Raw genomic sequence first — 27,164 nt, forward strand, 5'->3', positions numbered from 1 at the left:
AGGAGAGTGTGTGAAAATTTTTTGTATAAGTGGATCACATTGAATCCTATAAATGTTGGATTAAATCTGCTTTTTTTTTTCCTCCCAAGTTGAGATGGTGAAGTAGTTACACACTCTTCAAGCTCCCTGTAGGCTGCATTTTCATTTCCTCTTTTGTGTAGGGAAGTGCCTTTGTAATCCCATTTATTGCATTGATGTTTTCACCCAACTGTTGAGTTTGATACATGATGCACAGATTATTCTTGCATTTTATTGTTGAATTGTTTTTGAGATGTACAGTCTGTACATATGTCCTGAAAATGTTTTAATTCCTTTGGCATGGTTGCCATGTTGGTTAAATTTGTATAAGGCAATAAACTGCCACTAATTCTATTTTTGTTTTGTAGGTGTGGGATTATGGTTTGTGTACTGAAGTTAGCATGGCTGTGCTTTTCGTAATAGAATGCTAAAAACTTTGAAAATGGGTCTTGGATGTCTATTATAGGAGAATTACATGCTTTCAGTGTACATGAAGGCAGCAGTTGTAGGATTCACATTCTTGTCCACTGTATATTATCTTGGAAGGCTCTTGTTAATATGTCAAACCTAATATTCTCCACAGTTAACTTTAGAGAGAATTTAAGAGAAGTTAGTTTCTGATGCAAAGGTTTCAGTTAGGCTGTGATTTGATCAAAAGTCCTTTTAGCATTCTACCTCAAAGGGACACTGTTAGTATACCTAAAATTTATTCACTAAGTTTTCCTTAAATTTCCTTAAATACTTAAATTATGAAACAGCTTGATATAGTGTCCTTTTTTTAAATTCAAAACTTTTTTTATTGATAATGAAGATTGCTGTTTGAGGTTTTAAACTTAATCTAGAACAGAGAAATATTAAAAGTAATGCTATGCTGCATTATTTAAGATTATCAGCAAATTATTTGATAGATTGTTCTAATGATTTGTATTCTGATTACAGAGAAGGATCGTGAGTGTGGAATAAATACTGGATTAAATCCTTTAAAAAAATAAAGTTATACTGTGGCTGTACCTGGTCACCTCATGGATGTCAGTGTAGGACCAGTGCACAGAATGGCTCAGTAAAATAAAATCACATATTGAAGTTTTCAAGTAGCAGATTCCAGCTTTATTAGATAATCTTTTGATGCTTCTACAAGCTTTTTTATGGTTAACATTTTGCGGTGTAGTTTTATTCCTTGGATGCTTTTTTAGTCTTCCATCTCTCAGGTGAGATAATTAGCTTCATTCCATGAAATACGGATTTTAATGAACCTATAGGCAACAATAAGAAAAACATTATTTCTCCTGAGTCCTCTGAATATGAATTAAGAAGGCAATAAGATGTACATAATAGACTTATAAAAACAGTGCTGCAGTAATGACTGATTTTAAAATATCCAGTTATATACAGTTCATTTGATATAGCAGTTATGGCAATATTCTGGTCATTGCCTATAGAATATATTTGACTTAGAAACTCCCTCTGAGTCTTCATATGCTACCCCCCTCTCCTCTCCAGCTGTGTAGAGAAATATAAAAATATATGGTTAAGCAGAGTCAGTGGGTGAGAAAATGGAATAGACACTCAGGAAGTAGGCAGTTAACTTGAAAGCTGCCTTAGAATAAGCTGAATGTGCTGTGTAGGAATTTTGCAAATTGTCATTAAGATTTGTGCAAATGTAAATGCAAATACTGGGTTCTTCTGATTGTTTGCTCTTTCAAGTACTGTACACAGGGGTACACTGCTGGAGGCTACTGCAACAGAAATACCGGTTGAGCTATATAGTCTTGTACAAAAATATAGAGAACTGGAGAGTAGTAGCAGGGAAAGCAGTCCAGCAGGGAGCAATCAGTGTTTGCTTAGAGGAAGTCATTCGACAAAACTTGGCTAAAAAACAGGCTGCAACTGCAACCTGCCTGCTTTATCTGTGTGAAATGATTTATCATCCTTTTATTTGATGTCTGCATATACAAATATAAAGGTGGTCCGTCACCAGTGGTCACCTGTTCTACATAGCAACTCACACATTGTGTGTGAATGTCAGCAGTGATTCACCAGGCAGCGGCATGAAAAGGCCGGACTCAAACGTGTCATCTTTAAGGGAGCTTCAGGTAGTAAGCATGGAAACCTTGTCCATTATAGCAAATCAGCAAAAGGTTATATTATTTTTTTCAATTTGTGCATTAATACCTGCTGAATAACTGTACTGTCAAGTACAATAAATAAATATGTCATCACCATTTAGTGGTAATTCAAACCTAGCAAGAACTGATAACCAAAATCAGGAATATTTTGAAATACACTAACCATTTTAGTTGATCTGTTATCTTAACTGCTTTCAAATTAAATGCAAATTTCTGGGAAAAAAAAAAGAATAGGGATCTTGTAAGTAGAACCCTATTTTATTATTTGTATACATTTTTACTGAACTGGAATAAAACCAGCTGATGGTAGGTTAGTAAGTCACAAACACTCTATCGAGGTACAGCTGATGTCAGATGTGAGTTAAGTAGCTCTAAATGTCTTTGAAATTTCATATCTATCTTAAAAATCCAGATGACTTTTACAATGCCCACACCATAATATATTTAAATTTATATAAATATAACAGTGTTTAAAATTACCCCTCCCCTGAAGATGTGCCGTTTTAACTTTTTGTATTCCTTGGCACTTGTTATAGTACTTCCACTTTGAAAAGTAATGTGAAGATGGTAGGTTTTTGATTTAATTATCTGTTTTAAAATTTATTAGTTTGAAATGTCCCACACGAGGAAGTACAATCACCATTTCACTTTTGAAGTCTGTGGTTGGGTGTACAGGCAGGTACAGGTCATTTTAGGTAAAAATACTGTTATCTAACACTGAAGAAAAACCCCACAATTCTTATCAAAAAAGCAAATAAGGCCAGTTTTTAATTTCCAGTTAAAAAGGTGAACTATCTTACTAGTGATTCAAAAGTTAGACATGAATTGATACTGGTTGTTGGTACACTTTTGGTAATAATAGATATAAATCTTTTTCAAGCAGAAGAAAATATAAATAAAAGGAGAAATAAGCCAATCTTATTTATATGTAGGTAAGATATATAGCATTCAGGGACTTCCCTGGTGGCCTGGTGGCTAAGACTCTGCACTCCCAGTGCAGGGGGCCTGGGTTTGATCCCTGGTCAGGGAACTAGATCCCACATGCTGCAACTAAAGATCCTGCGTGCCGCAACTGAGACCCGGTGCAGCCAAATAAATAAAATAATAAATATTAAAAAAAAAAAAAAAAGATATATAGCATTCAGAACATGAAAAGAGTTGTTAAAAAAAGCTTCAAATAAGATCTGTCAGAACCACTGAACAGTGCACTCCTTGTGAACGATATTTTCATCATCCGGATTGCGAGTGTACACAGTTAAGAATAGTTATCTTGGAGTAGTTTCTCTTTGAAAAACATCAGTGCTCTTCAGAATGTATTTGTTTTCCATTATAGTCTTCTTTTATTATTTTAAAATTTTAGAATTTATTTTTTGAATAATAAATACATTCAGATGTTCAAAATTCAAAGGAAATAGCAGAGTTTATAATATTCACTCCTTGTGTCTCCATCTAGAGATATTTTAAGCATCTGCAAGTATGAGTATAGTTATTTTACATGTATATGTTTTTCTTCTCCCTCCTTTAAGCAGAAATTCTAACCTACTGTATGTATTGTTCTGTACCTTGAAAACATTTTTTATTTTTTTTTTACATAATTCTGTATCATGTAAAGTGTCTCCCTCATGGTTCTTTTTTAGGACTGCCTGGTATTTTCTTGAATGGCTGTATCCCATTCTTTTTTAACCAGTGCCTGTTGTTATACTTTCAGATTGTTGCCTTATTGTCTTCACTCCATAGATATTTTAGTGTTGAAAATCATTTGTTTCGTACTTTTCAGGCAGAAATGTTTCGGAGTTAAGAAAAGAATAAAGACTGTTGGGACCTGGGTGAGGAAGGGTAGTCCTCAGCTAGTTTTTGATTGTTAAAGAGTTCACTTAAGGTCTTTTAAAATCTGCTTTCATTCATGTCTGTACATAAATGATAGCATTCTACAGAAAGGGCTTAAAAAAAACTTGAACAGCCCCAGGCAACATTCAAGCATCCACTGGGAGAACCTTGTGTCATAGAGCCAGAGATCTGGGTTTTTATTTCCATTGAATTGGGACTGTGGGCAAGCCTGAAATTCTGAACTGACTATATCTTTTTTACTTTACTTTCTTTATATTGTTTTGTAATAATAATAATAATAAACCCCTAGTTGTAAACAGTTTAGACAGTGGTTCCTATATTCATTCTCTTGCTTCCCTTTTAATATAGTTTTTTTTTTTTTAATTTTAATTAATTTATTTATTTACTTATGGCTGTGTTGGGTCTTCGTTTCTGTGTGAGGGCTTTCTCTAGTTGTGGCAGGCGGGGGCCACTCTTCATCGCTGTGCGCGGGCCTCTCACTATCGCGGCCTCTCTTGTTGCGGAGCACAGGCTCCAGACGCGCAGGCTCAGTAATTGTAGCTCACGGGCCCAATTGCTCCGCGGCATGTGGGATCTTCCCAGACCAGGGCTCGAACCCGTGTGCCCTGCATTGGCAGGCAGACTCTCAACCACTGCGCCACCAGGGAAGCCCCTTAATATAGTTTTATTGCATCTATATATTCCTAAGAATATTTTATTTTTAAAAAACTAGTTTTAAATTTTATAAAAAGATTATGATGCTCTGTCTAATCTCTAGAATTTCTTCCACTTAATATTACATTGCTAAAATTCATCTATATTATTACTTGTCACTAAAATGTATCCATCTTATAATGTATGTATATCTCATTCTATGATTATGACTACAATTTATTTATCCAGTTTTCTGTTTGTGGACATTTGAGTTGTTTCCCAGGTTTTGTTATTGTGAACAGTGCTTCTAAGAATATTTTTGTACTTGTTTTCTGTTGTACTTGTGCAAGAGTTTCTCTTAGGTATAGACACTAGGTAGGTGTATAGCTAGGAAATTAGGAAATCCTCAGGTATGTACCTAGGACATTAGTTGCTAGGCATATGTGAATGTTCCAGTTCAGGAAGTAATGCCAGACTGTTTACCAAAGTGCTTGTACTGCATGCAACAATTAAGTTTCTATTTCTGAGTTGTGTGTACAAATTGGGTTCCTGCTCTCATGGGAATTATATTCTAGTTAAATAAATACAAGAAGATAATTTCAGAATTGGTGCAGTGTTATGCAAAGGATAGATAATATTGGGAGCTGGGCGATGGATGGTCTTTAGCCAGTTTCTAATCATTAGGAGCAAAGAGTGATGGCAAGTGATTAGGAGGGTTTGTTTTAGTTACGGAAGGCCTGGGGTGGGGTGGTCATTTGAGGTGAGACCTGGATGAAGAGGCAGCTGGGTCAAAATCAGGGACCCCAGGAGTAGAGAGCGCAGAGGCACTGGGGAAGGAACGAACAGGGTCTGTAGCAGGTGCAAAAAAGCTACTCTGGTTGGAAAGCAGTGGACCAGGAAGGAAGTGAGAGGTCAGCAGAGCTGGAGCATGACAGGGCGGTGAAGAGCCATTAGAAATTAAAATAGATGAGTGATGTGAGCTTATTTAGATTAAAAAAATATATATTTATTTATATTTATTTTGGCTGCTCCGGGTCTTAGTTGTGGCACGCTGGATCTTTTAGTGGCGGCATGTAGACTTCTTGGTTGCGGGCATGCGAACTCTTAGTTGTGGAATGCATGCGGGATCTAGTTCCCCAACCAGGGATCAAACCTGGACCCCTTGCATTGGGAGTGTGGAGTCTAACCCACTGGACCACCAGGGAAGTCCCGCTTATTTCTATTTTGAAAATATTACTCTCACTACCGTTTTGGTAATGAATACCAGATCATGATGTGCAGGAATGGAGAAAGGGAGATGGGTTAGAAGCAAATGCTAGTCCAGTTGAAAGATGCTGATGGCTTAGACTAAGGTAGCAGTGCAGAGGAGAGAGATAGTGAGGTTCAGGATATGTCTTACAGGTAAAGTGACAGGATTTGCTGGTAAATTAGTTTTGGAGTTTTAGGGAGATAGAAGCTTTTAATTTCTAAAACATGGTTTTTAAAACCAGTATGTTATTAATTCAGAAGCTTTGTCTCTGCTCTAAATAATGTACTCAATGATTTTAGTAGAGTTAATTGATTTTCACTCATCACTTGAATCTGTTTTCTGGGATGTTGCAAATGTTTGCTGCACAGGTGTTAAAACTGGTTCCTGGTCTAGCTCCAGACCTTTCCTGTGCACTTCTATCACTGCAGTCCCTTTTCTGGCCTCTACCTGGGGACATCTGTCCTTGTTCCACCAGCCATTTCTTGTTCTTTGTTCTGCATTCTTTTTTTTTTTTTTTAAATTTTTAAAATTTTTGGCTGTGTTGGGTCTTCGTTGCTGCGCGCGGGCTTTCTCCAGTTGCATCGAGCGGGGGCTGCTCTTTGTTCCAGTGTGCGGGCTTCTCACTGCAGTGGCTTCTCTTGTTGCAGAGCACAGGCTCAAGGCCCATGGGCTTCAGTAGTTGTGGCTCGCGGGCTCTAGAGCGCAGTCTCAGTAGTTGTGGCGCATGGGCTTAGTTGCTCCGTGGCATGTGGGATCTTCCCGGACCTGGGCTCGAACCCATGTCCCCTGCATTGGCAGGCGGATTCTTAACCACTGCGCCACCAGGGAAGCCCCTGTTCTGCATTCTTGCTGTCACGCTTACTTTGCAGGGATGTGCAGAAGCTGCATCATTTGGATTAGGGCCATGACATCCAAACCTGAAACTGTGGCTGGTAGGTTGGGTCAGAACAGCCTGAGGCCTTGGAGATTTGGACTGAGGAAAGTAGTTGAGTCTTAACTGTCAGAATTTCTGCAGAATCCAATTACTTTTGTTTCTGTGAAATTAGAATTGATAAGATACAGCTGATTCATAAATTGATGTTAGGTTCAAACACATCTTTTAATGTAGCCTTTACATTTTAATCAGATTCTAGTTTTTGTAAATCACATCATGTTGTACTTATGCTCAGAAATTCTGTAATTGTTTGTGACTGGAGACTCTGTACTCCAACAATATCACTTATTCCTGCTTCTTTTTTTATATTACCACCACCCAGGGCTGGTTTTCTCTTATTTGAAGACCAAGTTCAATGGTACTTTTTACCCACACACCTGCATTTGTGTCCATGGTGCCCTGCCACTTTACCAGTCCTTTAATTCCAGCTGATAACAGCAAAAGTGGTACAGACCTACTTTTGCTACAGATGATGGAAGTTTCAGAATAGGTTATATTGCTACACATATAGCATCTAAGGGTAGGGGCTCAAGCAAGAGCTCGGGGAGGGGCACAGGAAATGTGGACTGAGATTCTACAGAGCAAGGAAAGTCATGGCAGGTACCATGTTGGGTAGCTAGTTGAATCGGGAGGGGAATGTCTGGAAGGGGAGATTGTATTGGTGTCTGGTGGCTGCTGTAACAAATGACCACAAACCTGGTGGCTTAGAGCTGCAGAAATTTATTCCCTCACGGTTCTAGAGAGCAGAAGGCTGAAGTCAAGGTGGCAGCAGGGCCACACTCCCTCCACAGGTTGTAGGATCCTTTAGCTCTTCCAGATTTTGGTAGCTCCAGGCTTCCTTGGCTTGTGGTCACATCACTCTTGTCACTGCCTCCATCTTTACATGGTCTTCTCCTTTGTGTCTTAATCTCCTCTTCTGTCTCAGAAGGATGCTTATAACAGGATTTAGGGCCCACTGGAAATACAGGATGATTTCATCTCAAGATCTTTAACTTCAAAGGTCTTTCTTCTAAATGATGCAACACTCACTGCATATGAATATTAGGACATGAACATATCTTTTTGGGGACCACCATTCAACCCACTACAGTGATCAAAACCTGTGAAGTCCTACTTTAAACCTAGAAAACTAAGGTAATGATCAAGTGGGGAATCAAAGATAGAAACAACTACCTTTGGGTTTTGTTTGTTTGTTTTTCCTAGAACACATTTATCCTGACAGAGCCTCCCCTTTAAAGAAGCATAACATTCATAAAGCATAAAGTTCATAATGCTGAGTAGGTCTCCCCATTCCACTCTGGAGAGGTGGTTTAGTTAGTATAAAAGTGGCCAGATTCGTTCAGGTAGAAGATTAAAAATAAATAAACATTTTTCTTTTTTGAACAGCTAGTATGGAGATCTTTGGGAAGAATTTCCTAGAATGCTGTATATGTATATATATGTATATACATATTATATATTTACCATTCTTTCTGCAGATATTTCAATTATATTTATTTTTCTCCACTTCGTAAAAGGTTTCAAAACATAAAGCACAGAGAATCACAGCACTTAGGTGCCCATCATCTAAACTTAATAAAATTTTGCATTTTGCCATATTTACTTTGGATATATATTTTTAAGAAGAATAATGTAGATATAGTAGGCTATTCATCTTACATATATATTTTATAATCTTAAAATTATTCGGCACAATGCTTTGACTACACTTTTGGGTTTAGTTATTCATAATTCATATTTTGTACTATGTGTTATTAGTGTTGTCAGCAGGACTTCTTTTAAATCAGTATTTAACTGTGGGTGTTTTGAAGTGAGATAGTTTATAGTTCTGAAATAGTATGTAATGTTTGAAATTGATTAAATTGATTCTTAAAATCTTGGGGCTTCCCTGGTGGCGCAGTGGTTGAGAGTCTGCCTGCCAATGCAGGGGGCACGGGTTCGGGCCCTGGTCTGGGAGGATCCCACGTGCCGCGGAGCAGCTGGGCCCGTGAGCCACAATTGCTGAGCCTGCACATCTGGAGCCTGTGCTCTGCAACAAGAGAGGCTGCGACAGTGAGAGGCCCGCGCACCGCGATGAAGAGTGGCCCCCGCTCGCCGCAACTGAGAAAGCTCTCGCACAGAAACAAAGACCCAACACAGCCATAAATAAATAAATAAACAAATACTTTAAAAAAAAAAAAAAAAGAAAATCTTATTTGAAAACTTTAATGTTCGATAACTTGTCAGTTATCAAGTAGTAAACTCTCTTGAACTCTTGCAATAGCTTTATAGTTTTTTGTTTCGTGTTTTCCAAAAATTTTGAAATGTTTCAAACAAACAGGAAAGAATAGAGAGAAACATAAACCAACATACCAGCTTCATTAATTCCTTATATTTTACTAACTTGCTTGATATTAAAAAAAAATAAATAAATAAAACATTACATATATAGTTGAACCCTTGATGTTATTTTCCTTTCTTCTTACCTAGAAGTAACCATTAACCTGAATTTGGTACACTATCATACTCATTCATGATACCCTTTCTATTAAGTACATACATCTAGCCATAAATAATATGTACCGTTTCTTGGTACATATTACAACTATATAACAAGTATCATATTTATTACTCTGCAGCTTTTTTCTCATTTTTAAAATTTATTTATTTATTTATTTATTTTTGGCCGTGTTGGGTCTTCGTTGCTGTGCGCAGGCTTTCTCTAGTTGGGGTGAGCCGGAGCTACTCTTCCTTGCGGTGCACGGGCTTCTATTGCGGTGTCTTCTCTTGTTGCAGAGCACGGGCTCTAGGCGTGCGGGCTTCAGTAGTTGTGGCTTGCAGGCTTTAGAGTGCAGGCTCAGTAGTTGTGGCGCCCGGGCTTAGTTGCTCCGTGGCATGTGGGATCTTCCCAGACCAGGGCTTGAACCCGTGTCCCCTGCATTGGCAGGCAGATTCTCAACCACTGCGCCACCAGGGAAGCCCCCTCATCATTTTTTGATAGTCATGTAGCTATATGAAGATACAGTTCATTTTAACTATTGTGTATATTTTCACTGTGTGAGTATTCCACAATTACTTCATCCATTATCTCAGAGATGTTTAGATTATTGCAAATTTTTTGATGACTCTGCTGCATGGAACAGCCTTGAACGTTTACTTCTGCGTGAGTTTGTTATGGTGTCCTAAAAGTGAGTTGCTGGGTTGAAGAGCATATGTAGCCTTAGGTTTAGTAGGTTTAAACAAATTGATCTCTAAAGGGGTTGTACCCATTTGTACTCAGACCAATTATGTATTAGAATTCCTGTTGTTTTGTATTCACTGCCAAGAATAGGTTAGTTCAGATATCTTTTTATTATGGACATTTTCAAATATGTACAAAAGTAGAGAGTAAATATAATGAATTCCCACGGAACCCTCACCTAGCTTCAATAGTCTTTAATATATGACCAATTTTACTTTATCCACAAAGCCGCTCCTACCACCCAGGATTGTTTGGAAGCAAATCTGCCGTCGTATCATTTCATCAGTAACTATTTTCATACACAATGCCTGTCTTCAGAAGATAAGGACTCTTTTTAGTAGCATTGGTATTTATTTAGCATATATCTTTTTAGATTGAAGTATAACTTTTATATAGTAAAATGCATGTCTTAGGTGTACTGTTCTCTGTTTTGATAAATGCATATATTTGAGTAATTCATAGCCCAGTCCAGAGCAAGTCCATCCCTCCAGCTGGAAGAGATCTGTGCACATCTGACCTCTGTGAGGGAGACAGAAGTAAAGGAAGGTGGGTAGGAAAAGCCCCAGACTGTGGCATAGTTTTCAGAGTTTTGGCAAAGCCAGTGGGGAACCATTGAGCCAAAGTTACCTGTCAGGGGAGCCACATGGTTCCCAGGGACAGGCTTGCCTTTATATCCCTGTGGCACTCAGTTCTTGTCTGGGGGCAGCCCGTGAGAAGACTGGTGGACAGAATTCCAAAGACAGCCCCCAGGATTCCTGTCCCCTGGCTGTTCTGTCAAACACTCATCTAGGTACTGTTGTGAAGGGATTTTTACAGATGTAAGTCCAAGTCAGTTGACTTTAAGTTATGGAAATGACGTAGGCCCTTTAAAAGAGAGTTTTCTCAGGTTGGTGACAGGAGGGGAAGTCAGAGAGATTTGAAGGCAAGAAGGATTAGGTGTGCCAGTGCCGGCCCAGAGGCAGAAGGCGCACAGGTGAGGAAGAATATGAGTGTCCTCTAGAAGCTGAGGGTGACCCTTGGCTGACCGCCAGCAAGGAAACAGGAACCTCAGTCCTGCAACTGCAAGGAACTGAATTTGGCCAACAACCTGAATGAGCTTGGGAGCAAATTCTTCCTAGAGCTGACAGCTGAGAGTCAAGCCTGGCTGACACCTTGATTTTGGCCTTGTGAGACCATTTATTAATATTATCACTGATCTCATCAGAAAAGCTATCAAGCTCACAGTGTCAGATACAAATTTTTCCAAAAATCTAACTTTACTTGAAAGTTCAGATTTTATCATTTGCCACAGACACAATTTTATTCCTTGAAGTGAGAGACTTGCTTCATTTCTGAGAAAATTCCTGACAAATATGATTTGAGTAACCGTAATTGGTTCTTCTTTCAAATAAATATGTCATTCAGTGAAGAATGGAACTAGTTCATCCCTTATTGCAGTCACTCGAGTGATTTCCTCAGACACCTCAATCTGTTGTGTATCGAAGCCTGAAGTACTTTATGGGTACTTCCCATGTCATCACACAGAATATTAAAGAGATACATCGATTCACGGGTCACAATTGAATACAATTAATAATTTTTGCTGCTTCAAACGTATTTTAAATGAAAGTAGATTTTGCTTTTTGGAATTGTGAGTGCATGTTAGTGAAGAATACGATGACTTGCTATAGTTTATTACACTGCCTTTGTTCATAGTTACACCAATATTTTTATGTATCTGCTTTTACACCATCATGCAACACAGTGACAAGGTGATAAGTTATTATGAAAATAGTTTTACCGTGCCAGACCCCTGAAAGGATTTTGGGGATTCTTAGCTATACAGGTACACCTTGTTTTATGGTGCTTTGCTTTATTGTGCTTCACAGATAATGGGGTGTTTTCAAATTGAAGGTTTGTGGCAACCCTGTATCGAGCAAGTCTACTGGTACCAGTTTTCCAACAGGATTTGCCCACTTTGTGCTTCTGTGTCATATTTTGGTAATTCTCACAATATTTCAGACTTTTTTGTTATGGTGATCTGTGATCAGTGACCTTTGATGTTGCTGTTGCAAAAAGATTATGACTTGCTGAAGGCTGAAACGATGGTTAGCATTTTTTAGCAAAAAAATTGATATTAAATTGATCAAATATTAGTTAATTACATTTTTTAAGACATAATGCTATTGTGCTCTCAGTAGACTGCAGTCTAGCGTAAACATAACTTTTATATGCACCAGGAAACAAAAAACGTTTGTGTGACTTGCTTTATTGTGAAATTCGCTCTACTGCAGTGGTCTGGAACTGAACCTGCACTATCTCTGAGGTATGCCTGTACGTTGAGAAATGCTGCCCTACATCTTTTTGTCTTGTCAGTTCTTCAGTTTTAACCATCTAGTGGGTGTACAATTGTATCTCGTTGTGGTTTTAATTTTCATTTCTTTCATGACTAATGAGCATTGAGTACCTTTTTATGTGCTTATTGGGCACTTGGATATCCTCTTTGTCGAGGGCCTGTTGTCTTTGAAATGCCTCTTCTGGACCCTGTGATGGAGGTAGACAACCTTGGAAAGCCCGCTTTTAGACCCAGCACACTTAACATTTTTACTGGGCATCTGCAAGTCAATTAGGAAAAAAATGTCATTTATTCAGTCATAGTTTGTAATTTTTTTTGTTTTTAAAACTTTTTATTGAAGTATTAACATCAGTTCAGCAAGATGCTTTTCATATTTATTAATCTTTTAGTTTTTTAAGTTACTGATTTTCCGTTTTCTATTTCATTTATTTTTGCTTATCTGCATTATTTCTTTCTACCTATTTCTTCCTAGGTTATGAGTGGCAATTTAGATGATTGATTTCAAGTCATCTTCTTTTCTAATTTAAGCATTTAATGCTATAAATTTCCCTCTAACCACTGCTTTAACTGGATTTTACAAGTTTTGATGTAGTATATTTTCTGTATTGTTAAATTATGAAATATTTTAAATTTCCTTTTAATATCTTCTTTGACCCATTGGCTGTGTATATGTTGCTTAATTTCCAAATATCAATATTTGAATCTTTTCTAGATATCTTATTACCGATTTCTAATTTAATTATGTTATCAGAAATTTTACTCTGTAAACTAAATCTTTTGAAATCTGAGCCCTGGTTTATAGCACAGCATATGCTCCATCTCAGTGTTATGTTCCACATGCATTTGAAAGAATGTGTATTCTGTGTTTGTAGTGTTCTATTAATGTCCATTAAAGCAAGTTGATTTAATTGTATATTATCCAATTTTTCTATATCCTTATTATTTTTTTGTCTAGGATTTTCTAGAGAGGAAGAGAGGTGTTAAATTTTCTAATTATGGTATGGATATCTGTTTTTCCCTTTATTTCTGCAGGTATACCTCAGGTTTTGTGGGTTCACTAGACCACCATAATAAAGCGAATATTACATAAAGTGAGTCACATGAAGTTTTTGGTTTCCCAGTGCATGTAAAATTTATGTTGACACTAAACTGTAGTCTATAAGTGTCTAATAGCATTATGTCTAAAAAAACAATGTACAAACCTTCATTAAAAAATAATGCTGTTGAAAAAAAATAATAATAATGCTGTTGAAAAAATGGCTCAGATATATCGACTTGCTCCAGGGTTGCCACAAACCTTCAATTTGTTAAAAACACAGTATCTGCAAAGCACAATACAGGGAAGTGCAATACAATGAGGTATGCCCATGTTGGTGTTTACTTCATGTATTTTGAAGTTTTGTTATTTGGAGCATACACATTTATGATTAAGTTTTCCTGATGAGTTGACTTTTCTTATATTATTTGCAAAAGTCCCATTTTACCTCTGCTAATACATTTTTTTCTTGAAAAGTGATTATATTAATATAGTCAAGCCAGCTTTTCTTGGACTTATTATGTTGATGGTTTATCTTTTTCTGTTTTTATTCTCAACCTATCTTTGTCTTTATTTTTATTTTTTATTGAAGAATAGTTGATTTACAATGTTATGTTAATTTTTTCTGTATAGCAAAGTGACTCAGTTATACACATATATACATTCTTTTTTGTATTCTTTCCCATTATGTCTTTATTTTTTTTTTATTTTTTTATTTTTTTTTTAATGTCTTTATTTTTAAGGTGTATTGCTTGTCACTAGTATATAAATGGGCCTTGCTTTTTTATCCAGCCTGACAACCTCTGTTTAATTAGAATATTTACTCTATTTATATTTAAACTACCTGCTAATTCCAATATCTCTCGGTCATTCCATGGTTTGTTTCTGTTGACAGCTTTTTCTCTTTACAATGGCCTAGTAATTTTCTGTTGTATCCTAATCATTATGGATGATTGTTGTAGAGAGCCTGTCTTTTCTGTTTTCTTTCTCTGAGTATCATTTTGGTTTTAGTAGGCAGTAAAATTACTGGGTGATCACATTGAACCTTTGGTACCTTAGTTTTGTAGTGTACCAGGGTGGGCTGGTTTTGCCCTAGTTCAAGAGGACCCCTTTAATCCTGGGGCATAGCCTTTACTCTTCAGGAAAGAGCCTCAGTGTAAAGCCTGGGGTTTTTACCCAGCAGTTTCTAGGCTTGGCTGACATTCTGTTTCCTTTGGGGTGGCAGCAGCTGAGATACCGTCTCAGCCTCTTTCAACCTTCCAGCTATTGCTCTCTGGTGGCCTCCATGGAGTCTTTCTTTGCACATGTGAGTTAATGGGTCAGCCACGAATTTGAAGTGAGCTTATTGTTAGAGCATAGGTCTCCTCTGCAGCCCTCTCCTTTCTGGAATTTCTACATTCAAATTTACACTCACTTTGGTGACCCCAAACTCTGTCGTTTGACACCTCCAGCAAATAAGACTGTGGCTTTCTGCTGGAATTTTGGTTACTCCTACACTGTGGGAACTGGGATGTGCTCTCGGGAAGAGCTTAGATATGTGGACCTTACCCATGAGTGTGGTTGTTTAAGTGGTTGAATCCCTGATAGTTTTGCTGGTGTTTGGTTGCTTTTGTAGGTTGGGTTCCTTTGGGAAGCAAACTCTGTGGGGCAGAGAGAGATGTGAAGGAAGTTTATTAGTATATTATTGGTATTGACACCTGAGGAAAAAGGGGGAAGAGAAGGGAAGGAAGAAATGGGTAGAGGGAGAAGGTGGGCTGTGATGCATTTTTAGAAAGGCCGTAGCTGACTCTGTAGGGGGTTCTGAAATGGGATGGCTCTTCAGAGTTTATAGCCATTCATTAGATGTTCTTCTTCTGTCTTTTCAATTACTTGTCTTATATTTTGTTCACAGTTGATAGTCCTTAACCTGTTGGAGATAGACAACGTGGTGGAAAAATATAAGCTGTTATACCATTACCAGAACTAGGATTTCCCTAGGTTTTAAAATTGAAAGTTATTTGATTTTCTGGTAGTGTGTCATGCTTACATTTGACAGTGTGAAGACACTCCAGGTGGTTTTCATTTAGTTTGAAATACTTGCTTGTTAGTGTATTTAACTTAATAAGAAAATGCTACTCTACTGAGCTTTCATCTGTAATCAGAAAACATAATTGTTTGCCACATGTTTAATAGCTGTCAAAAATAGGGCAGGATTTCTTAACATAAAACAACGACATCAACACAACAGAGTAAATATTTGTATAAGAACCATAAAGTATGTGCTATATAACTATGAAAAGTTATTTTATATATTGAATACTATATGAAATTTTAGGCTCTTATTTGTTAGATTTTTACATTTTAAATGTTAGCCAATCATTGAATTGATTTGATGTGAAATCACTTAGTCCAAAGATATTTCAGTCTTATTTTAAAAAAAGTTTTACTGTCAGTTCTCTAAGTTGTGAAATATTACTTGTGAGAAATTTCATTTAAAAAGCATATTCTAGTTTAACGTGATGTCACAAATTTAGCCTGGAGAAGACAAAAATACTTAAACAGTTGTTTGCTTTCCTGCCACATCCCAACAAAAATGCTTTACCTTAAGATGTTTTGTAACCAGATTAAAAAAAAAAAAAAGTTAAATCGAACAAACTAGTAAATACGTTATGGAGTACAGTTGCATCATTCATTATATGTTTTACTTGCATCCTCACTGTAACTTTAAATGAGAGAGATTAGGGAGAGTGAAGATGAAAGCTCCTTGACCTTTGTCCGGGTCCAAAAAGAATGACTTTTTTCAGTAGCATCTGAAGCATTTCCTCAAAGATATGGATTGTGTATTCGGAAAAAAATTAAGTAGTTTCTTTTGAAGTATGTTTTATAAAAGAATCTGGATTGGCCACGTAGTGTAATGTTAAACTTGAGGTTCATGTTCTTAGCCTGTGTTACCATTGTTACCATAATTATTTCTTTTACAAGAGTGCCACCTGACGTTCCAGTTCTTCAGTAGCAGCTAACTGCGTATTTTCATTTAGCAGCTTAGACATAATTTTGTTGCTTGCTATCTGGCCATGTTAATGTAATATATATATATATAAAATTATGCAGACTTTGTCCCAGTTAAGGTGATAATTAAAATCCTTAAGTAACTTAATTTTAAAAATTGGCTCATTTTAAGGGATTCAATTATGTGATTCTTTTCCTGTGTCCCCAAACCTTGCCGAGCCTCTCCACATCTTACCTTTTGTTGCCCTTGCAACCTCTACAGACTTCCAACCCTCAGCTTGGTCCCTGAGTCATATCAAATAAAGATAGCTGTACAAGTGGGGTGTTCTAGGGAGGTACCAGGTAGGTCCCTATATTGAGAATTCCTTGGGAACGAAGCTTTCAGGCAGCTCCAAACCTCTGGTATCTGCCAGGTTGCTGGTTTTCATGGGTTGTAGGTTGTTGGTTTTCAAGGAAACCGTGGAAATGTGAGGCAGGGGTGGGATTAGGTCAAGTTAAAGCAACACAAAGCTCACTCTTTCTACTGAGATTCAGTCATTTTTATTGAAAAAAAAAAATGCTCCCTGGATTGCTGCAAGCCTTTGGTTAATTTTCAGAATCTTTTAAAAACTGAGGAGAGAATTTTCAGAGGTTCTTTCTTCACCGTTTTCACTGGTATAACTCTCTTGGCCGGTATTTAAACCTCAATAAATGTGGGTTCCTCTCTTTGACTCTCTTTGGTTTGAATTACTAAGTTTTTAATACATAACCATTCCGTTGTAGAGCTTTTGTAATCTGAATGCAGGGACCAGAGCCTTCTAAAAGTTTGAATCTCTTGCCACGTCTTCTAGTATAATTCTGAGAGTTCTGCAGTGATGGCAGGGTGTGGATGCTGTAGTCCCCAGTACGGTGGCACCGCCATCTGTTTGCCACTTTTCTTGTGGACGTAAAATTTCAGTTAGTGATAATAGTGCGGTTGGTTCATCTGTTTTCTTGGTTGGCATTTTATTACTTCACCGTCACCGTGGAGCCTGTGAGCTCATCACCAGTATTCAAAATGAAGGCCAGTAAATGGACTTGGCGTCTTTTTATTTCTACACAGAAATTTCTGGTATTGGCTCTTTTTATCCTTACTTCAAGACAGTACCACAATGTGATTTGGTTCAAGTGGCGTATGTGTGGGCAGGTGTCCAGCTGATTCTTTCTTTGCCTGAAACTTCAGTTCTGGTGAGCATGGTAGACCTTGTTAACTTAGTTCCTTAATTTTCTTTGGTTCTTTGTGGAATCCTGGCATATAGAAACTTGTTTTTGGAAAGTTGAATTTACTTTTCATTTTGTCCGCTTTTACTCCTTTCACTGTTTTTGAAATGAATGTTCGATATTTAAATTGATATTTAAATCTTTATTTCAGATTTTAAAAAATGTCAGCAAAAAGTCTGAATTCATAAAAGTAAGCAGGTATCTTTTTCATTTTGTTTCCTGAATTATGCCAAGATTACATTTAAAAATATCATCAATTCTGCTTTTCCTATTAGCATTCCTGGTGTTACTCAGCCTTCCACCTTTTCTTTCCCTATAGTGCGAATATTTGACTAATTATTATGTCCTTCCTGTGCTTTAGCGCTCAGTCATGGATTGTCTGGCAGCCTGGGTAAAAGGAAAAGGTAAAAAACAAACAAATAAAAAATAAACAATCTACTATTCCACTGATACCACAGATCAATAGCTAAGCTTAAATAGTTGGCTAATGAGAAATTTTCAAGCATTCAAACATTCTAAGCAAGCTAGAGGTGCAGAGTAGCTAAAATTCAATAATATACTGGGTCTGTTCTGTTCAAAATATAGCCACTAGCCATTTGTGGTTATTGAGCTCTTGGGATATGGCTGTTCTGAATTGACATGTGTACTGTAAGTGGAAAATTCATATGGGATTTCAAGGGCTTAGTATGACGAAAGAATGTAAAATAGATCATTAATTTTTAAATATTGAATACTTGGTGAACTGATAATGGCTTGGATATATTAAAGTAAATAACATATATTATGAAAATTAATTTTACCTGTTTTAAGAAGTTTTATTACTAGGCTATTAAATTTAATATGTATGTCACTTACATTATTTCTATAGGGGAACTCACCATTGCACTAGACTCTTGCTAATGGATGTGTCTGAAACGTCAGTGTTCTCAGTTTCTAGAAGTTATTTTTTCATTTTTAATTTCTGTACACCTTTTTCCCCCTAATCAGAATGTATAGCATCATCTGAGTCCGTGATTTTTAAACATGGCCTCACATCAGAATTACCTAGGAGACTTTTAATAAATACTGATGCCCTCACCTTATCCTTAGAGAATTTGATTTAGTTGATGGGTCTCAGGCTTTGGAAAGTATTAAAAAAGCTCCTTAGATAATTCTAATGTATCGTTAAGTTTGAGAACTGTTGTACCATTTGGTTCAATTCTATTTGTTAAATAGTTTGTAGAAATGAATAGATATAACTTGGAGCAAAGGTATTATTACCATTATGGATTCTGCACCAAAACAATAACCAGGCTTTAACCTGTAAAGGGAATGCCTAGAGGTTGTTAACAATGCAGAGTTTTGAGTCGTGCTAACGGAATCATTGCAGGGTTGATCCTGGAAATCTGCCTTTTTAATGGCCTTGTAGGTGATCGTGATGCAGGTGGGTCACCATCCGTTGAGTGAAGCCAGGCTGGATCCCAATCAGAGGACATGTGTTTACTGAGGAATTGACGTCCCTTCATGTTGGGAAAACCTGACTCTGGCAAGGCAGACATTTGAGTGTGTATTCTCCTCTCACCTTTTCTGTGTTGGGACAGCTTGTTTTTTTAATTTAGGTTGCTGTAGTGATTTCTGTATATATTGATTATTAAAAAAACATGCAGGTGTTGGAGAAGTTGATAACATTTGTGCTGTTTGCATTAAAAAGGAGTGTGTATGAAAGACGTTGGCAGGGCTATGTTTTGGCCATAATTCACAATTTCATTTTAATTGAATATTCGCAGTATGCAGTAGGCTCATTTGGACTGGAGAGTAACTTTACTACAGCTTTTGCCATATACCTGCTTTTGAAAATGACCCTCCAGCATTCTGCTGTAACACTCAGTTTAAAGCCTTTATTGGGCATAAGATATATTCTCTGCTAGTAAGCAAAAAGTAGTAAGAGTAACATTTGGGCTTCCCTGTTCAGCAAGCTGTCTACATTTTTGAGTTAATAACCCCCTGATAAAAGTGGCATTTTTCATTTTGTCTAGAAGTGAAAGGTGACCTTTGGTTTTCTGTTGTATTGTTGCACTAGGGCTAAAATAGTTTTTTCCTTTCCCTCTTTCTCCCAAACCTTATTCACATGTCTTTATTGTTAGTCACAGTCTCTTTTACTCCAAGTCCTTTGCCATATACAAATCCTTTCTTTTGCCTTAAAATTCACCTCCAGTTTTAAAATCTTTTTTCTTTGTTTTGTCTATTCTGTGCTCTCCTGGACGCTCCAAATGGTGAATGAACATATTATAGGTACTTAAGCCACAGTATTTCAGTTAATGATACTCTGGTTTTAAAAAAGTTAATTCATTCTAGAGAATGTTCCAGTTAAAGGAAAAGCATATTCGTTGTTAAATGACCTGCTCTGCCTGATCCAGCTTTCTTAAGCAATTTATGCTAGTGCTGTCGTATTAAAACCCCCACTTACCCAGAGTATAATTCCTTTTCATTGTTTATGAGCTTTAGAAAAAAGAGATGTGTTTGGAAATGGGATTGCCAGGATTTGTTTTTTTCATGACAAAATGGTTATGGCTCCCTCTGTTTGAGGCGGACTAAGTTGTGTGGGATTGAGAATGAGCGCTGCGTATGTGTGGATGGGTAGTTAACGTGAATGTTACTAATCTCTGGATTTTAGGTACTTTTTATTTGCAAGTAGGAGGACGTCTCTATCTTCCATTTTCAGTCTGGGAGAAAGAATATTAATAATCGTATGGCAGAAAAATAAAGTTGTGGTCTGACCCGAGAAAGTTTGAGGCAAGTCTTAGTAATTATCTTTACAAATAATGTTGTTAATGTTTTTGAAATTATCAAAATATTAGAAAAGTTTGAAAATTACTGGAGAAATTATATTTCTGGGCCAGAAGAATAGAGATTTTGGCCAGCTAGTCTGAGAGATTGCCTAAGAACTGGTGTGAGATTGTAATTCTCTGCTCTTTTGTGCTTCCTAAGTTAAGCATGGTTTGCATAACAGGCCTTAGAAACATTTAGCTGAAAAACAGGTTTAAGCTTTCTTGGGTATCATTTGGAGGAGAGGAATAATAGAAAAGTTACAGGAAAGGTTCCTCAGCCTGAACTCAATAAAACAATAGGAGCAGAAGGAAAAGATATGCTTTGTTTGTAAATCTTTAACCATTTTTATATTTGATAATTATAACTACCGAAACATCGTGGAGAAAGTACGAGAAAACAATTTTTGTATATGTATTCCTTATGTACACGTAACTGAAATTTGCATTTTCTGGTAGGATAAAAGTGCAGCTTTCAAAATAAAGCTATTTCTATTTGAACTAATGCCCCAACTAAAAGGTGAAAAGAATTTTGAAAATTCAGCTATCAAGTTCTCCAAGAGCATAATCTGAATTTGAAACCTAGCTGGTGTGTGTTTGTGAATTTAGCACCCCTTCCCAGTGTGGCCCGAAGACTGGTTGGTATAGGATATAAAGGGCCCTCTTGCCCCTCCTCAGTTTTGGGGGCCACGTCAGTGCTGCCCGTGGGATTGGTGTTGACTGTCACTAGGTCTGCAGTGCAGGCCGGCTTCTCTCTTTGCTGAGTGTTGCTTCTCCCTCTCACCACAGATGTTGATCCCTCTGGTACTTCCTAATAAAGAGTCTACATGCCACCATCACCTGGAAATTAAAACTCTGTAAATAATTTTTGGATCAAAGAGGAAATTTTAAAATGTAGAAAATGACAAAATATATTAGACAAAATATATTAGAACCTATGGGATCTAGTAGCTAAAACCATATTCTCATTTTATTGCACTTCACTTTATTGTGCTTTGCAGATACTGCATTTTTACAAATTGAAGGTTTGTGGCAACCCTGTGTTTGTCAGATGATGGTTAGCATTATTTAGCAATAAGGTATTTTTAAATTAAGGTATGTGCATTGCTTTTTTAAACATAATGCTATTGTACATTTAATAGACTGCAGTATAGTGTAAACATAACTTGTATATGCACCAGGAAACCAAAAAATTCATGTGACTTAATTATTAAGATATTTGCTTTATTGTGGTGGTCTGGAACAGACCCATAATATATCCAAGGTATGCTTGTGTAGGAAGATTATTTGTCTTAAATATGCATATAATAAGCAAGAAAGAATTAATGAATTATCCATCTAACTCAAGGAGAGAGAAAACATCATAAAATAAATCCAAAGAGAGCAAAGGAAGAAATGAATAAAGACCGGTGGGCATGAATAATGGCCTCTTAAATATGGCCCTGTCCAAACCCCGGAACTGTGAATGTGTTGCTTTACATGGTGTATTAGTTTACCATGGCTGCTCCAACAAATTACCACCAACCTGGTAGCTAAAACAATGTAAAGCTGTTCTCTCAGTCTCGGAGGCCAGAAGGCTGAAATCAAGGTGTTGGCAGGGCCATGCTTCCTCCAGAGGCTACAGGGGAGAATTTGTTCCTCACTTTTTCTTGCTTCTGGTGGCTGCTAGTATTACTGTGCTTGTGTGCTTCACTCCAATCTCTGCTGCTCTCTTCACATCACTTTTCCCTCTTCTGTGTGTCTAATCTCCCATTGCCTCTTTCTTATAAGGATACTTGTGATGGCGTTTAGGGACCACCTAGGTAATCCAGGGTTATTTAATTATCTCAAGATCCTTAATCATATCTGCAAAAATCCTTTTCCTAGGCGTTGGGACATGGACAGGTCTTTGGGACTCACACCAGATTACCACACATCGGCAAAAGGGACTTTGAGATGTGATTAAATTAAGAACTTTCGCATGGGGAGATTATCTTGGATATCTGGGTAGCCCAAGGGGTCCTTAAAAGTGAGAAGCAGGAGAATCATTGTGAGTAGCAGAGGTGATGACGGGAGCAAAAGGTTGGAGTGATGTGTGGAAGGGGCCGTGAGCCAAGGAGTACAAGTGGCCTCTAGAAGCTGTAAAAGGCGAGAAACAGATTCTCCTCTCTCCCCAGGGGACCAGCCCTGCTGACACTTGGACTTTAGCCCAGCGAGACTGATTTTGGACTTCTGATCTCCTGAACTTTAAGATAGTACATTTATGTTGTGTTAAGCCACTAAGTTTGGGGTGATTTGTTCCAGCAGCAGTTGCATATGAATTCAAAGATCAAAGCAGAAATGAATACATAACAATGCATTGAGTGCTAGTGTGTGTTCTAGGCAATTTGCATATATGAGCTCATCTAGTTCTCACAATAACCTTATGAAACAGGAACTTTTATTGATAAACCGAGGCACTGGAAAGTTACATAACATTTTCAGTAAGGTGATAGATCTATTTAGAGAAATTGAATAACTGTTTTGTTTTAGAAAACAATGAAATAACTAATCTGTTAAGTTTCATTTGGAAATGAACACAGGTACAGAAGGAGTTTAAAGAATCATTGGATTTGCTCAACTCTGATGAAACAAATATGAGAAACTGAATGAATTGGATGATTTTTCTAGGAAAGTTGTTGTAACAACCAAGCTTACCCTAGAAGATAGAGAAAATGGAAGCGGAGCGATTACCATAGAAGAAAGAGAAAAACTTGTTAAAGAGAAACCCTCCTTTTTCTCATCCTAATCTACCAGACTTGGGTGATACTGGAGAGGAAATCTACCACAGCTTTATGAACTGGATAATACCAGTGCCGTTTAAACTGGTGGAGAGAACAGAAAAAGAAGGAACAGTTTCAAAAATTTTAAAAGATGCTAGCGAAACTTGGCAAAGATTGTACATTGGAAACTTGATCAGTCTCACAAATGAATAACTGTAAAAATCTTATAAATATTAGCAGAATCAAAGCTCATTAAGGAGTAATACACCATGGTCAGATATGATTATTTACTAACCCCAGGAATGTAAAGATAGTTCCTTTTGTAAATCACCATATGAATAAATCAAATCAAAAGTCTGATTTCATCACTTATGTAGATTTTGAAAAACTATTTGTTAAAGGATAAAAGGAATAGATGGCTGTTTGCTCCAAAATGATTAAATCTGTGTGTGTGTATGTGTGTGTGCGTGCGCGTGTGTGTGTGTATATGTATGTGTATCTGTCTGTTTCCAAAAGCCAGCATCATGATTACTGAGCCAACACTGGAAATGTTATCATTAACCAGTATAAAACAGTGATAATCAGTGGCAAGAAGGACTTCAAGAGGAAAGTGTTGCTTGAAGGATGAGTCATTGTTTACCAAGTGAATGAGTGAAAGCCTCTTCAAAGGAAAGGGGCTAAGCAGTACAAACATAGTCATGGCGATGTGAAAAAATTGGTGAGTTCAGGGAAGTAATTTTCAGATATGATTTGAGTGGAGCTGATAAAGGGAAGGTAGTCATCCCTTTGTACCTGCGGGCTCGGCATCGGCGGATTCAACCAACCGCAGATCAAAAATATTCAAGAAAAAAAGTTACAGAAAGTTCCAAAAAGCAAAACTTGGATTTGTTGCAACTATTTACATAGCATTCACATTGTATTTACAACTATTTACATAGCACTTGTATTAGGTATTATAAGTAATCTACAGATGATTTAAAGTAAATGGGTTATATATGTTATATGCTAATACTCCATTTTATATAAGGGATTTGAGCATCCTTGGAATTTGGCATCCCTGGGGGGTCCTGGAACTGATCCCTCAAGGATACAGAAGGATGACTAAATATTTATTTATTTATTTATTTATTTATTTATTTATGGCTGCGTTGGGTCTTCGTTACTGTGCGCGGGCTTTCTCTAGTTGCAGCGAGCGGGGGCTACTCTTCGTTGTGGTGCGCGGGCTCTTTCTCATTGCGGTGGCTTCTCTTGTTGCGGAGCACAGGCTCTAGGCGCGTACGCGGGCTCAGTAGTTGTGGCTCACGGGCTCTAGAGTGCAGGCTCAGTAGTTGTGGCTCACAGGCTTAATTGCTCCACAGCATGTGGGATCTTCCCGGACCAGGGCTCGAACCTGTGTCCCCTGCATTGGCAGGGAGATTCTTAACCACTGTGCCCCCAGGGAAGCCCAGGGATGACTAATTTTTAAAAAGCCTTTCATATTGATTTTAAAAATCAGTATATAGTGTTACCTGGAGAAACCATAATTCAAAAAGATACATGCACCCCAGTGTTCATCGTAGCACTATTTACAATAGCCAGGACATGGACGCAACCTAAATGTCTGTCAACAGAGGAATGGATAAAGAAGATGTGTACATATATACAATGGAATATTACTCAGCCATGAAATAGAATGAAATAATGCCATTTGCAGCAACATGGATGGACCTAGGGATAGTCATACTGAGTGAAGTAAGGTAGACACAGAAAGACAAATATATCTCTTATATGTGGAATTGAAGAAAAATGGTACAAATGAACTTATTTACAAAACAGAAGTAGAGTTACAGATGTAGAAAACAAACTTATGGTTACCAAGGGATAAGGGGGGGAGGGATAAATTGGGAGAGTGGGATTGACATATACACACTACTATATATAAAATAGTTAACTAATAAGAACCTGCTATATAGCACAGGGAACTCTATTCAGTACTCTGTAATGGCCTATATGGGAAAAGAATCTAAAAAAAAAGTGGATATATATATATATGTATAACTGATTCACTTTGCTCTACACCTAAATCTAACACAATATTATAAATCAACTATAATAAAAATAAAAAAAATAAAGTCAGTATATAGTGTTGATGAGAGGAACTCATTGGACTTAAGCAAGTTTCCATTGTCCTTGTAAGCTTTAAGAATATATTTTTTGGAAACTCTGATTGCTTGCTTCAGTATCCATGAGCTGCACTTTATCCATGGGTTAGTTCTGAAGTCAGTGGGCAAGGTGATGTGAATGCCTAGTTAAAAGTATCCTTGAAAACCCTTTAAATTTGCTGTAAAGAACAGAATAAAAACATATTGTCGTCACTAAATTCATTATAGTTTTTTCCCAGCAGTGAAACAGATTTGCTATTTTTCTTTTAATTGAGCACCAAGTGAAATATATTGTCAGATTTTTTAAGAAGCTCTGTTATATTAAAAATGCATGTCTTAAAAAAAAATGCATGTCTTTAAATTACTTGGAATCAAACCCAGTGCTGAATAGGTATTGTTGAGTTTGCATAAATTAATCACATGTGAAACTCTGCCACTCTAGCTCTTGTACATAGAGGTTGTACTGGATACTTGTTTTCTCCTCCCTCCCTCTCCCCCTCCCTCCCTCCCTCTCCTTCCCTCTCTCTCCCTCCCTCCCTCTCTCTCTCTCTCCCTCCCTCCCTCTCTCTCTCTCTCCCCCCCCTCTTTCTCCCTCTCTCTCTTTCTCTCTCTCCCTCCCTCCCACCCGCCCTTTCTCTCTCTCTCTCTCCCCCCCTCCCCATCTCCCCCCCTCCCTCCTTCCCTCCCTCCCTCTCTCTCTCTCTCTCTCTCTCTCTCTCTCACTCACACTCTCCCTCTCTCTCTGTGTCTCTCTCTTTCTCTGACTTGCTCACGCACTGACTTTCTCACTCCCTTTTTGCAATAGCCCTTGATTTTGGTTTGGGAGTCCTTTCTTGCCCCAGTCTTGGTTCCTTAGGGACCAAGCAGGACTCCACCTTCCTGTTGCAATGATAAAGTCCGTGACTCAAGCCCAGGCCAGTCAACAGAGTATCTTTCAGACAAAGTGATCTGTTCAGAAGTGGGTAGGAAATCTTAAGATGGCCCAATTAAATGGACTCTGTGGTGCTACCGGAGGAGGAGGTGGTGTGGGAGTGTGGCCCCCCCTGTGGTTAGGGCTGAAGAGGCTGGTCAGAAGTCAGATGGAAGTGGTAACAGCACATGTGGCTGGGCGCGGCTCCTTGTCCTAGGGAGTTGTGCGCGGTCTCTGTGTTCCTAAGCGGTTTGGTTCAGCGGGGTGCAGCTTTCTGCATTCGCTTAGTGCCTGGTTGTTTCAGTAAATAAATTGTATTGGAAAACATCCGTGCCCATTCATTTACTCTTGTCTACGGCTGCTTTTCTTCTACAAAGGCGGAGTTGAGTAGTTGTGACAGAGACCATACGGTTCACAAAACCTAAAATATTTATTATCTGGCCCTTTACAGAAAAAGTTTGCTGACTCCTAACCTAGTGCTTCTGGCAGATGAAATCATGTATAAGCAGATGCAAAATTCATGCTGTGTATAAATTGGTCCCTAATATAACAATAACTTTGGAACAAATTTGTCTTTGCAAAGCAAGTATTGTAGCAGAACTGTCTGTACATGAAACCTAGGACTGTAGCCAACATCTGGAGAGACACCTTCCTGAAGCCATTTGAACCCTCTGAATGTCTCTGTACCTAAAGTGAGAGCAACCTTTAGGTATTTTCAGTCATATGATCCAACAAATTTCTTTTATGTTTAATCCAGTTTCAGTTGCATTTTCTATCCCTTATAATAGAGTTCTCTAGAAAAATATTTTTTTGGAGTAGTTTTAGATTTACCAAAAAGTTGCGGATATTATAGAGTTCCCATTTATCCCATTCCGATTTCCCCTTTTGTTAACATCTTACATTAGTATAGCACATTTGTCACATATAATGAACCAATATTGA

The 27,164-nt window shown here is 37.6% G+C and overlaps 1 protein-coding gene across 3 annotated transcripts in view; it reads left to right on the forward strand.

Moving 5' to 3' along the window:
- The window catches only part of ARHGAP32 (Rho GTPase activating protein 32), a 275,222-nt gene that overhangs the window by 47,468 nt on the left and 200,590 nt on the right, over positions 1 to 27,164 (forward strand). The gene's annotated exons all lie outside the window — the stretch shown is intronic.

This window comes from Balaenoptera ricei, chromosome 8, assembly GCF_028023285.1.
Source record: "Balaenoptera ricei isolate mBalRic1 chromosome 8, mBalRic1.hap2, whole genome shotgun sequence".
In the NCBI taxonomy this organism is placed as follows: Eukaryota; Metazoa; Chordata; class Mammalia; order Artiodactyla; family Balaenopteridae; genus Balaenoptera; species Balaenoptera ricei.